At 43.9% G+C, this 14,000-nt stretch overlaps 1 protein-coding gene across 6 annotated transcripts in view; it reads left to right on the forward strand.

The window, feature by feature from the left end:
- The first annotated feature begins 1,510 nt into the window (after positions 1–1,510).
- MYRIP (myosin VIIA and Rab interacting protein) overlaps positions 1,511–14,000 on the forward strand; it is a 159,589-nt gene continuing 147,099 nt past the window's right edge. For all 6 annotated transcript variants that reach the window (XM_035130386.2, XM_035130389.2, XM_035130390.2 and 3 more), the window contains exon 1: positions 1,511–1,822. The gene's annotated coding sequence lies outside the window, so the exon portion shown is untranslated. The remainder of the gene's footprint in view (positions 1,823–14,000) is intronic.

Here is a 14,000-nt window from a genome sequence, read left to right on the forward strand (position 1 = left end):
TTGGCCCCTGGAAAAAAAAATATAATGCCAGACTCTCTTATTTTTGGCCGCTGCAATTTCATCTTCCTTGTCTTCAGCTGAGAATAAAACAAACTTTACAGCGCATGATCCACGTCCTTCTTTTTAGCAATCCACAATGTTATTCTAAGCCTTTCAAGAATAAATGTTGCAGGAACCACCTTTCCCTTCTTTGCAAAGTGTCTCCTTTGCTAACTCTGGTGCTACGAGTCGACCCCTAGCCAGCTCTGCTGAATACTAACTTCTCTAGAGTCTGCAGTATATTTCGCAAACACTGAAGGTTGAAGATGCAGAAATGATGCTTCCGGAATGAGAAACATAAGCCCTTTGAGTTCTGAAATACAAAAATCGACCACCACTTCCTGCCTCTCTCCTTTTCCTACGTGGAACATACTGGTTTTACTAATGCTATCACTAGTATATGACATTTGTTTTGGCTTTTTAAAAAAATACCTGTTCTTAATGGTGGACTACAAAACGCACTTGCGCTGTGGGGAAAATAATAAACAATGCAATAAACTGACAAGCCACCTTTTCCCATGCATCATCTCAGAAAGGGAAATACGCAGTGGCAGAGGCCTGCATGCAGACGAGCGCCTGTGCCAAGGAAACCCTTTTCCTAGCAGAATGGGCAAAATTAACAACAAACTCAAGAGAATCTAAGGATGAGATGCCTTTTTCGGACTACTTAAATAAATATTATAGTAAGACGAACTCACACACAGGATTTGAGCTAGGAGAAACAGAAGTAATTAGATTATAATACTGGGGTTATGATTTAATAAGTAGAAGATAGGGTGCGGCAGAAGGGGAGAAACGACGACTCCATGGAAAATGGGGAGGCAAGTTGACAAAAATAAGAGAAAAGTCGAAATTGTGCTTTGATTGTGTATGTTAAAAAGGTAGAAACTTAATAAAATATAATTGGAAACCTTTTCCTTAAACCCACGTGGGAGCTGTATGCTCCCTGCGGTTCCCTAGTGCACTTTGCCCATGTTCAAGAGCCCTCTCCTCTATGTTATAACATTCCCACATTCCAAGACTGTTTGGGGGGGGGGGGTCCGCATGGTGCTTTAACTTAAAGCCCCTCCCTGGCTGCTGCTTTCTCCTGAGGGGGGGGCAGCAGCTGCCTCCCTTCCCCGCCGCTCCTTGACGAAACTCCCCGCAACTGCTGCAACGTGGGCGCGCGCCACGGCCCGGCATTCGCAGCGCGCGCAAACGGGCAAGAGGTGCGCGCGCCGCCCATCCCACCCCACCCCGACGGAGAGGCAAGATCAGCTTGCTGGAGAGATCCGGAAAGCGCGACCGCGACTGCGGCGCGCGCGACCGAGACGCGCGTTCCCTTACCGCCCGCCTCAGCCTCTCTCCTCCCTCAGGAGCCACCGCTTCCTTCTGATTGGCCGCCTGGCGGGACGCCAGGTGTCGGCGGCGGGAGGCAGCGCAGCCGCCCGGTGAGGGGCAACGAGGGCGGGAACGGCTTGGCCCCGGGGACGTTGCCGCTGCTGCTGCCGCTGCGACCAGACACTTTGGCTCCGCTGCGGCCGCCCTGTCAGCGCTCGAGGAGGAGGAGCCCCTATCGGGAGAGCGAGCCGGCGAAGGTGGAAAGCCGTCACTCTCCCGTGACAGCCGCCAGGGTAGCGCCGAGGAAGCAGCAGCAGCAGCAGCAGCAGCGCTCTCTTTCCCGACGGACTGGTCTCCTCTTGGGACGCCCGCCTCGCGCCTCGTAGCTGGACACGCTGCCGACACCTCTGCGGGTCCGGGGTATTGGAGAGCCGCTCGGCGCGCGCAGCTGCCCGGACTGAAGGTGGGCTTCCTTCCTTCCTTCTCCTTCTGAAAAAGAACCGGCGCCTCAAGGTGTCCCGCACCCTGACGACCTATGCATGCGGGGTGGGGTGGTGGGGGTAGTGTGGGGTGGGGAAGACGCGTTTTGAAGGATTTGTGGACCCGCCTTTGGCTCTGGGGACGTCGGTTTTTTTTTGGGGGGGGTCCTGCCGGAGATGGGGGTGGGGGTCGGTCGGTGGGCAGAATCGATGTGGGAAGTTGCCCGCTGCCAGCTTCCATTTTGGTGCATCTCTCTTTCTCTCTGGCGTTCTGCGAGGACTGATAATTGTCCACCTCTTTTTTTGCCGATTTCCTTTATCGCAGTGCCTCCTCCTCCTGCTGCTGCTGCTGCAGGGGAAGGGAGAATGTGTCTGGTGCTGCTGCTCCCGAGGCGATTGCTCGCTTGGACACACGCTGCTGTGCCCACATTTCCCAGCTGGGTCATGCGGGGAGGCAGATCCCGGCTGACTTTGACGTTAGGACGGCGCCAGGGTGGCTTAGAGGAAAAACTGGGCTGGGATTCCTTGGGATATATATTATTGAAGATCAGCTCTCTCTCTCTCCCCCCCCCCCGCTCCCGGAGTTTGGGCTCCAGTGTGGCGTTTGTGCTGCCCCTTAACTGCCTTTGCAGGTAATTCCAACACTAGGGGCCGAATGGCACACAACTGGCTTGGCATTGTGAAGAGACCGTGTTAAGGGAAAGGGGGCAGGCAGAGGGAGATGGAGCAAGCAGGGATGAAGAACGAAATTTGAAAGGCTGCTATTGCTTGAAATGATGTGAAGCCCAAAGCTATGCATGTTTAGTGGGAAGTAAGTCCCATAGAGATCAACAGGGATTACTCTCTAGGCTTGTACCCTTCAGCTGATCCTTCTCTGCTAGCCTAGAAGTCAATATGTTGGCACATTGCTTTGAATAAGTTATTGTGTTGCTAGCTATTGTACTCGGGTTTTGGGTTTGTTTGAAAAACAATTTATGATGACCTTTCTTCTGTGCTGTTGAATCAACCAAAGGTGTCTGTGTATATGGGTGTGTGTTACTTGCTCTATGCCAAAGATAAACTTCTCTTGAGGGCATAGTAAAAGTTGGTTTTATGTCTGTATTTGACGCCATTAAAAAGGTGAATTTGTAACAGTCTGGAAATCACAATTCCATCATACCCAAATTCATCTTTTTTTAATTAAAAAAATTATTATGAAAAAAGCCCCGAGCAGTGTCAACTGCTTGAAGCCATTGTCCCTTTCTGCTCATTTCATTTATTTACATTAAAACACTAATTGGATTTATTTAGTTTGGATTGGTGGCCAGCTGCTCAAATAACTTGGCAGATTTATTAAAACATTATCGGATCATAAACAATTGCTCCTATTATTTATTATTAGAAAGCAACACAATGTTTTGCTCTGCAGTAACTTCCAATAAATTTTGGAAACTGTGGTACACAATATTATACATGCAATATTGTGACACTGCATTATTTCTGCTAGTATATACAGCAGCACCTTTCAAAATCACAGGAAGGAGCATGTGTTACCGTAACATTAACGTGAGGACAGCACATTGCAATTATGCAAGAAAATGCCATCTGGTCAAAGTTAACTTGTCTTAAGCAAATTAATTAAAATGATCAGTGCCATTGTGCTGAGCTGTATTTTTAAATTAATGTAACCAAATTGGAACAAAAAATGAAGCAAAATGCTTTAAAATGTGGCTGTGCTGTTAAGTATATCCTAGGGAATACAACCATGCCTAAGGGAATTATATTGATGCTGCATGTGCGTTAAAAAGCTTACATATTTTCCTTTTCCAAATTGGCTGTTGGAGCCAAGAACTCTTGATTTCTACAGAAATAGGGGTGCAAGGCCAAAGCTGAGCCCCATTAAGTCCATTAATTATGGGAGAGATTTAAGCATGTGTTTAACTTTAACTTACATTGCAAGGCTTAAAGATGCATAACCTGTCAGGCTTCCCATCCCTACTCTTCCTTTGAAAATGCTCTTCCAGATATTGGGAATAAATTTTGGTTTTTGCACCCAGGAAGATACCTGCTTCTATTAACTGCCAGCAATCTAATTATTCCATACTAGGGCCACAGTTCTGTCCATGGGTTCTGCCTGTTGAGGAGCTACAGGATTTGTCAGGAACTGGTGGAATGAGGGAGATGCCATCACTGTGGTGGATACACTGACACAACACTACAAATACGCTGACAGAATGCCTAGAATGAACAGTGTCATGGGAGGGTTGGGGTGGCACAGATTTAGGCCGTAGCGCATGCCATTCTTTCGCAGTGTCTCCCTTTGCCACAAGTAGGGGAACCATCTTGCAACCAATTCTATGCATATCATGAGGCACAACCATTGACCAGCACTAATAATAATAATAATAATAATAATAATAATAATAAAATTTATTATTAGGACGGCTAACTCCGAATATAAAACAGTTAATTAAAATACAGCTTAAAAACAAGATTTAATACAACATTAAAATTAAACTGCAGCCTCGTCAGAAAAAGGAAAAAGGGGGAAGGGATCAAGTTGATCCCAGGCCAAACGCCAGGCGGAACAACTCTGTCTTACAGGCCCCGTGGAAAGAAATCAAATCCCGCAGGGCCCTGGTCTCATGAGACAGAGCGTTCCACCAGGCTGGAGCCAATGTTGAAAAGGCCCTGGCTCTGGTTGAGGCTAATCTGACTTCCTTAGGGCCTGGGATCTCTCAGGTGTCGCTATTTATGGACCTTAAGGCCCTCCGCGGGGCATACCGGGAGAGGCGGTCCCGTAGGTATGAGGGTCCTAGTGGCCAGGATACTTCCTGCTCCTTCTCCTGCTCACTGTAGGCAGGCTACTCTGCCCTGACAAACTCCATGGTAGTTATACAACACGTGAAGGCATTTTTGATGTGGAGCTGCTGTCATACGGGACGCTACACCTGCCACCCTGCAAGGCGCCTACTGGAGTGACTGGTTGGCAACCCCAGATGTGTGTCATTTCCTTTCAGGGTCTCCTCCATCCCAGAAGCTGTTCTATAAAATACTTCACACTGTCATATGCTTTGTTTTGCTGTTGTTTCTGGAACCTGGCTCCAGTTGACCCAATTGGGGTGAAACTCCTGAGACAAGACTGACTTTTCAGGGTCCACAAGTGGGATGGGAGCTAATGCCAGGGTATATCAGGCAGTCATCTGGCATGGTGTAGTGAGGGAAGAACAATGAGGTGTGATGTCATAATAAAGCACTGGTTGGCTCATATGAGGAAGGAAAAGCCTACAGGCCCTGTAGTGCCCTTCCTGGTTGGCTTAAGTGGAAAGGTGTACAGTCCCACCTTTCCTAGTGTGGGGGCTGTATACTTCCTGAATGTAAAATCTGAGTTGCTCCACCAGGCAAGGGCTTCTGGGCCATTCCATTGTCACGGGTGGGACACTTGGACCATGTTTTTTGGTATTCACACATGTGTAAGAATGTAAATATACATAAAAATTAACAACCAAAATTTGAACTATGTTCTTAATAAGATACTGAACATTTTACTAATTTTTTATTATTTTTATGGATATTTTTGACAATTTTATTAAATGTTAAAGTATTGTCACGGGTGGGACAAAAAAAGGACATGGGGCTTGAGATAAGTTTGATTTATGGAAAAACTCTGTGAGTTGGGAGGTGAATCAATTATAAACTCAGCATATTTGTTTAAATCAATGTTTATTGGTTACAACTATGCAATCAGAAATTCAGGTTAAGAAATTTAATGATACAAAATTAAGGAAAAAATGCTGTCACGGGTGGGACAATGAAATGTCACGGGTGGGACGCGTCTGGCATACACTTGATTTAACATACAATTAAGGTTGTTAAAAATGGAATAATTACAAAAAACCTTTTGCTATTACTATACTTACTATCTACCATAGCCTACAAAGTATAATGTTGTATTTACAGTGGTACCTCGGTTTACGAACTTTCGGTTTACGAACTATCCTAACCCGGAAGTTAGTAAACCGAGGTGCCGGAGGTCTACTGAGCGTCCGATGCCTTCGGGGAGGCCGGGCCTTCGCTCCGATGCCTCCTGGAGGCCCGCAGCGAAGGCCCGGCCTCCCCGAAGACATCGGGGGAAAAGGCCAAACCTCCCCAAAGGCATCGGAGCGTCAGATACCTTCGGGGAGGCTGGGCTTCGCTCCGATGCATTTGCGGAGGCCGGGGAGCGTTTCCGTGACTGGGCTGCAGTCACGAAAGTGCTCCCCGGCCTCCGCAAAGGCATCGGAGCCGGGACTTCGCTCTGATGCCTTTGCGGAGGCCGGGGACCGCTTTCGCGGCTCCCCGGCCTCCGCAAAGGCATCGGAGCGAAGTCCCGGCTCCGATGCCTTCCGGAGGCCGGGGAACGTTCCGGGGACTGCTTTCGCGGCTGCACAGCCCAGTCGCGGAAACGCTCCCCGGCCTCCGGAAAGCATCGGAGCCGGGACTTCGCTCCGATGCCTTTGCGGAGGCCGGGGAGCCGCGAAAGCGGTCCCCGGCCTCCGCAAAGGCATCAGAGCGAAGTCCCGGCTCCGATGCCTTCCGGAGGCTGGGGCTTTGCTCCGATGCCTTTGCGGAGGCCGGGACCGCTTTCGCGGCTGCAGCCCAGTCGCGGAAACGCTCCCCGGCCTCCGCGAAGGCATCGGAGCAAAGCGGTTAATCCGTTCTAGGGGGTGTTTTTCCTCGTCTAGAACGGATTAATCAACTTCCCATTACTTTCAATGGGAAAGTTCACTTCGGTTTACGAACACTTCGGTTTATGAACAGACTTCTGGAACCAATTGTGTTCGTAAACCGAGGTTCCACTGTACTAAAATTAAAATCTATTAAAAAAATATTTTCTTGATTTTGATTTGCTGATTTCAACTGTTGGATTATCAATCTCATAGCTGCCAAGTTTTCCCTTTTCTCGCGAGGAAGCCTATTCAGCATAAGGGAAAATCCCTTAAAAAAAGGGATAACTTGGCAGCTATGCAATCTTAAATAAGGCATAGGCCTCTTGGACTGTCATATTCATATGCCGCTTTTGGATTTTGATTCTTTTTCCACTTGTCGGATCTTTAATAGATTTGACATCCTTAAATCCTGGTGCCTGCCTGCTAATATCATCTGAATTATAAAACTCATGGACCTTTGAGATATTATCTTGTGAAATAATAGAACTTTTGGTGTTCTGTTTAGGGCTTTTATCATATACAGTCGTACCTCGGGTTGTGAACTTCGCAAACCGGGAAGTATTTTGCCGCGCGCGCATGCGCAAAAGGCGGTTTGGGCCCTTTTCGGGTTACGAACTTTTCGGGTTACGAACTGCGACCCGGAACGGATCGCGTTCGTAACCCGAGGTACCACTGTAGTGGTTTTGGCGCTTGAGGTGAACTCTCATACACAAGCTTTCGTAACATGGCTATTCTTTATTCTTTTCCGTGGACTTAATGGCAACACTCTTTTAACTTTGGTAACAGCCTTTCCAAGAGATTGTGGGCATTTAAATGACCCAATCTCTGGAATAGTAGTGTCGCCAATTGGCCTAGATTTTTTTCTTTTATCTTTTGTCTGTACTTTCTTTTGTGCTCAGTTTCTTTCCGTCTGTATTCCATAAGTGATTTTGCAGACAAATTCTTTACCAACTTTTCTCGCCTATTCTTATCTCTGACCCTCTCCTTTTCTTTGAAGCTTTCACATTTGTTTTTATCTTGTTTTAGTTTTTCACGCAGCTTTCTCATACGTTCTGCAGATGTAGTCTTTCCCATTTTGTGTATTGATTCAAAGGTTATATTATCTGTATTACTGTATGTATTCGTACTAGGGTAAAGTAACGGTAACTGCCTTTATGTTCCAGAAGGAACAGCTACTATTGATTCATTCAAGCAGCTGCATTTGGCTCCTTAGTCTTATTGGTTTCCACCAAAAGGCAGCTTTGTGATTGCTTGAGATTGTTCCCTCCAAAATGTATCCCTTTCTAGCTAGTTCCCCTCTCCTCAGTCCCTCAGTCTTGTTTGCCAGAATAAAGAATTGTTACATGAGGAATCTGTCTCCTGTCTGCAGAGAGCTGAAATCACTTGCTGAAATCACTAACTCAAGCTACAACAGTAAAACAAGTTGAAAACTGTCACGGGTGGGACAGAAAAAGAATTATTAAAATTTCATGGTGTTTACATTAATTAACTGCATTTTTATTACTGATAGGTGTGTTATACTCTAATACATACTCCCACAATAAAACAAACATAACCTATAAATTAGTTTTATCACAAAATAAACTTTTGTACCTTTTGCTGTCACGGGTGGGACACTGAAACAGCATCCCATTCAATAATAAAAATAAAATAGAAATAACTTACCTATTTAAAAAATTTCAAGTCCAATGTGTAGACAAAGGTCTTCACTTTAATAATATACCAACAATGACAACCACAATTTTTGTTTATCTTTAAAAAATAATGCCAACCTAAATGAACAAAATTAAGCTACACAATCAGAAAAATGATACTGAAACTTCAAGCTCAGATTTCTCATGAAAAAAATAATTTCAAATTCTTTTTTCCTTTGGAATATTGAACTTTAATATGTTTAGTTAATGAAACTATAAGTAAAATAAGTATATTTTAAAAATAGTTTTTTTCTAATCAGGCTCATTTTTCACGGAATGGCCCTTCTCCTGCAGTCCGGTGCTCCTGGTATAGATGACTTGGTGTGCAGATTGTGGGTAAGAGAAGAGACAAATGCCCTGTGATGTATCTGTTTCCTGTGGCTGAGTGGTAGGGAACTGCCCTGTGACGTTTGCAGTGTGAGTTTGAGGCAGAGGGCCTTCTCGGTAGTGGTGCCCAGCCTGTGAAACACCCTCCCATCAGATGTCAAGGAAATAAACAACTATCTGACTTTTAGAAGACACCTGAAGGCAACCCTGTATTGGGAAATTTTTAATGTCTAATGTTTTACATTTTTTTGTGTATGCTGTAAGCCACCCAGAGTGGCTGGGGAAACCCAGCCAGATGGGTGGGGTAAAAATATTATTATTGTTATTAGGAGTTTCCTGACAGTTGCCCCTCACAGGGGTTTTGCTGCTGTTATTATCAGGCTTGCTAAAATGAGTGGTGCCAAACTCCCATCTCCTGCTTCCTAACTTTGTCCCCTGCATACAGAGACAGTGGAGGTTGTTGCTGTCACTTTCTGTCTCTGTCACTATGAATCCTGGTCCTTCCCTTCTACTTCTTGAACCTGGTTTTGGTATGCACTGCAAATAACCTGCTCCTAGGATGGGGGGGTGGGGGTGGGGAGGGCTGAGCTGTGTGAGCTCTCCTGGTGCATTGTGATGTAAAACAGCAGTTGTGAGCAGTATAGGGGGGATTTGAGTCCCTACCTGGAGAGAGCTTGGGGACTGGCAGTAATGTGTTCCTGAGGGTCTGCCACTGCAACTGTACATGACTGCTGCTTAGGACTGCTCTGTAAGTGCTGTTGTCTATGTTATGCTTATGACCTTGGTATCAACATTACTTGATAATTGAAAAGGAACATATAATTATAACAGAGAAGATTTATGGAAAACACACACACACACACACACACACACACACACACATTTTCCATTAAAAACAATTTAGAGTCCAGGAGTAGTTTTTGCAATTATTGTCTTGGACTTTAGCAAAACAGGGTCATTGACCCCTTCTAGGTTGCATGCCTAGAAGTACCTGAAATAATTAGATTTATAGAGGATTGTTACTGATGGTGAGCACATCCAAACATTAAGGAAACGTTTGGGGAGTTTTGCAGCCCTCTTCATGTTTACTAGAAAGCAAATTCTATTGCATTAAAGTGGGCCTTGCTCCCAGGTAAATGCGCATAGGATTGCAACTTTAGCAGAATATAGCATTAAACCTTGACCACCTTAGTACCTAAAGTGCTTTTTAAGGCGACAGGCTGGAGTTCTTGATGCAGTGGCTTATGCTTCCTGCTGGGTTTCTCAGTTACATGGGCAAAGCGATCCACTAGAACATCACAGAAAGAAGATAAAGCACATCCCTTACTTGTAACCCATTGGCAAACTATTATTATTATTATTATTATTATTACAAATGCGATTTGACTTTGACTTGCATTGAGAATAACATGTTGAAAGATCCTGATTTTGTATACATACAGCTAGGGAAGCAGTTTCCACACTGTAACAATATCTGAACAAATAAGGATGTTTAAGAAGGCCATGGGATTTGTATATAAAAAAGGAACAGAGCTTCATTACTGATGCTGAAGAAAAGTGTTATGTGCTCAATATATTTTCGTTCAAATAAATCATCCTAGGGAAAACCTTAACTTCAAAAAGCACAATTTATGTATAAGTAAAATATAATCACAATCACATGAGTATGTATGCTGGTTATTCAAAGTTTGTAAACTACAAGTGTATTTTTTTCTGATGACTGGAAGGAAGAGAACCTTAGGGGTCAAAATACAGACTTGGAGAATCAAAGGATATACAGATTACACTTAAATTAGGTAGCTAGTAGAAATCAAAGATAGTTGTTACATACTCTTGTTAATCAAATATATCATTTGCCCAATACTGTATGGGATATTTTCTTATTAAAGGTAAAGGGGCCCCTGACCATCAGGTCCAGTCGTGTCCGACTCTGGGGTTGCGGTGCTCATCTCGCTATATAGGCCGAGGGAGCCAGCGTTTGTCCGCAGACAGCTTCTGGGTCATGTGGCCAGCATGACAAAGCTGCTTCTGGCGAACCAGAGCAGCGCACGGAAACGCCGTTTACCTTCCCGCCGGAGCGGTCCCTATTTATCTACTTGCACTTTGATGTGCTTTCAAACTGCTAGGTGGGCAGGAGCTGGGACCAAGCAACGGGAGCTCACCCCATTGCAGGGATTCAAACTGCCGACCTTCTGATCGGCAAGCCCTGGACTCTGTGGTTTAACCCACAGAGTATATCTTATGCTAAGAGTACCTGCAAACAAAGACTGCTTAGCATATTAGCAACTGTCAGTCTAAATGCTGGTTTCAGGCACTCTTCACCTGTCTTCCTTTCTTGGTGACTTCATCAAAAGTTTGTTCTGACAGCACCCCTTTCCTATTTAATGTGGTCATTTCTGTTGGGTTTTGTTTTTTGCTGATTTATTTAGTGGTCTTTTGGCTGACAGTTTGGTTTCCTATATTCAGGAATGGGAAATCGTTGCTTTTTATTTACCTTGTAAAGTGAGCCTGCTCCTGAGCATTTGTGCTGGGTTAGCTGCAAGTGACTCTGATGTAATTTCACTGCAGTTCTGGGAAAATATGATTTTTATTATGCATACACATTCCAAAAACACATGCACCGATGCAGACAGTCTTTGGCATGTGAGAAATGAAAGTCATCCTTATGAAGAAAGTTCGTCTACACTTTAAAGAGCCATGGCACGCTCTTTTGATTTTGGGACATTCTGCTAATGTTAGCAACGTAATAGTAATCTGTTCGGCTTCACAGCTATATTTGATGACAGCACATTTTAAGCCTTACTCTTTACTTGCTATTCTTTAAAAATAATGTTTGCAAACTTGATTAGCAAAAGCATTTTCTTTACCCAATTAGTTCTCCACGTGCATTTCCAAGAAATTAGTGTTTTAGTGCAACAGAGCAATCGTTCTGCAAGCATCTAGGACCTAGATTCTAGTTGGAGATAGGCCTTTTATACTGAATTAAGAATTAGATATTCTAGAAGTCAGAGGAAAAGCTTTGTGATTTTGAAGAAGGGTAAAAGCTATAGAAAAGTTGGTCTTTTACAGTTATCATAACAGATGTGGACAACTTCACGATACCAAAACATCATATTGTGAAGAATATTCAGTTATAGTACTAAAGTGTGTGTATGTGTTACACACACACACACACACACACACACACACACATACACAATATATATATATATAAATCTGTGATTTATTAAGAAAATAGACTGTGCATTATTTGAAATATATTGCTGGAGTTAAGTCCTACAAAACAGTATCTCAAAGGTCCAACTGCTTCAGCTGCAAGGTGGCATTAAATTAATTGATACTTAATCCAACAATTCAATAATTTTAAACCTATGTAACCTATTGGATTTGTTATTGGATTTGTTATTTGGACAGGGCAATAGCTTTACTTTGAGGCCATACCTGGCCAGAATCTGGGATTTGAACATTCAACAGCTGTGAACATTTAGGTGATGTCTCTCAATGGCAGCTTATGGTTTGAAGATTGCAAAGTAGTCCTACATCAAGCAGCAATGTTATGAACTTTAAAAAAATGGAGAAGGGGATATGTGGCTTACCTTCCCCCACACCCCAGCTAAGGATGATGTAATCTATGTCTGTGTGTGAAAAGAAGAAATGTATAAACTGCAGTTTTGAGACATGGAGTAAGACGGACTAGGAGAGCTATAAGAGATGGTCCGGGAATAAGCCTCCAATTGCCTCATTTCAAAAGAAACCACATTCCACTAAAACATGGGTAGGCAAACAAAGACCTAGGGGCCGGATCTGACCCAATCTCCTTCTAAATACGGCCCGCGGATGGCCCAGGAATCAGCGTGTTTTTACAAGAGTAGAATGTGTCCTTTTATTTAAAATGCATCTCTGGGTTATGTGTGGGGCATAGGAATTCGTTCATTTCCCCCCCAAAATATAGTCCACCCCCCCACAAGGTCTGAGGGACAGTGGACCGGCCCCCTGCTGAAAAAGTTGGCTGACCCCTGCACTAAAACATTGTACCACCTGGAGAAATGAGGTGAGCATATCGATATATTTCCTTTATGACACATAAACTTTTAATTTATTTATTTAGAAATAGACAATGCTTGATGGTAAAAGAACAACAACCCAAAGTGGTTTATAAAAACATTATGTATGAATAAAGGTAAAGGGACCCCTGACCATTAGGTCCAGTCGTGACCAACTCTGGGGTTGCGCGCTCATCTCGCATTATTGGCTGAGGGAGCCGGCGTACAGCTTCCAGGTCATGTGGCCAGCATGACAAAGCCGTTTCTGGCAAACCAGAGCAGCACATGGAAACGCCGTTTACCTTCCCGCTGTAGCGGTTCCTATTTATCTACTTGCATTTTGACGTGCTTTGGAACTGCTAGGTATGAATAGAGTAAGGCAATTTGTCAGAGCTAGCAAAACAATGCTGGTATGTATATCATGTTCAAACAAATGATTCGATACATTTTACTGCCCTGTGTTAGTTCCTTGAAAGCTTTTTAAAATGGATATAGCTTATTACCAAGGCAAGTGGCCAACTTTACCTTAATGTGTTTCCATATAGAAATACACAAATAAGTTTGCCAGCTTTCCAGTGATGGAGCACAGCTGATTCAGTGGAAGCCAGTTTGGCACTAAATTAAAATAAGCTTGTAGTTGTGTCCTGCAATTACCTCTCAGTAATAAAATGATTTAGAGAAATCTATGCAAAGAATTATGGCTAATGATGATGTTTCGCTTGTAGGCCAGAAGGTTAGGGAGAGAGTGTTTTCCTGGTATATGATTTTAAGTTTTGCTTTTTTAAAAAATAAACACAAACATACATTTTATGGGACATCAGGGCCTGGAACCCCCCCCCCCCCGGCAAAAGATTCAAAATGATGCTTGAGAAGTTTATGCAAAAGTATATGTCAAATTCATTTTGGCATCTTGTCTTTTTAGGCCTGAGACAGCATGCTTTGAATGAATAACAATTTATTTGCCTCTGAAGAATGTGGCACACCAAATCACACAGGCATATATTTTATAATAAATTTATTTACTTTGAGCATCATTTTGAGGTTTTTGGATTTTTGCTTCCTGTCCTTTTGGTGCTGCCCCTTCCTTTTCCTACCACAAGCAAAGATCAGGTGATGAGTGGGTTGGACTTGCATGCATTGCTTAAGGGTGGCTGGGTAGCTCTTTGCTCATGATCTCAAGTTGTTGCCATATTTTATTTTTGGAAGACACTCTTTCTCTAGATAAGATTAGGTAAATACCCTAGTCTGGTGTTGGGTAAGGTTTAGGTCAGGGATGCCAACTTGCATATTGAGGGAGGGACGTAAGCCCCACCCCAGATAACCGATCTCATGACACAGTGCATGCACACCATTTGAATGGCAATGCCCGTCAACTTTGGGGAGGCTCTGGCTCCATCATATAATTTATGG

This window comes from Zootoca vivipara, chromosome 12 (genome assembly GCF_963506605.1).
Source record: "Zootoca vivipara chromosome 12, rZooViv1.1, whole genome shotgun sequence".
Taxonomy (NCBI): Eukaryota; Metazoa; Chordata; class Lepidosauria; order Squamata; family Lacertidae; genus Zootoca; species Zootoca vivipara.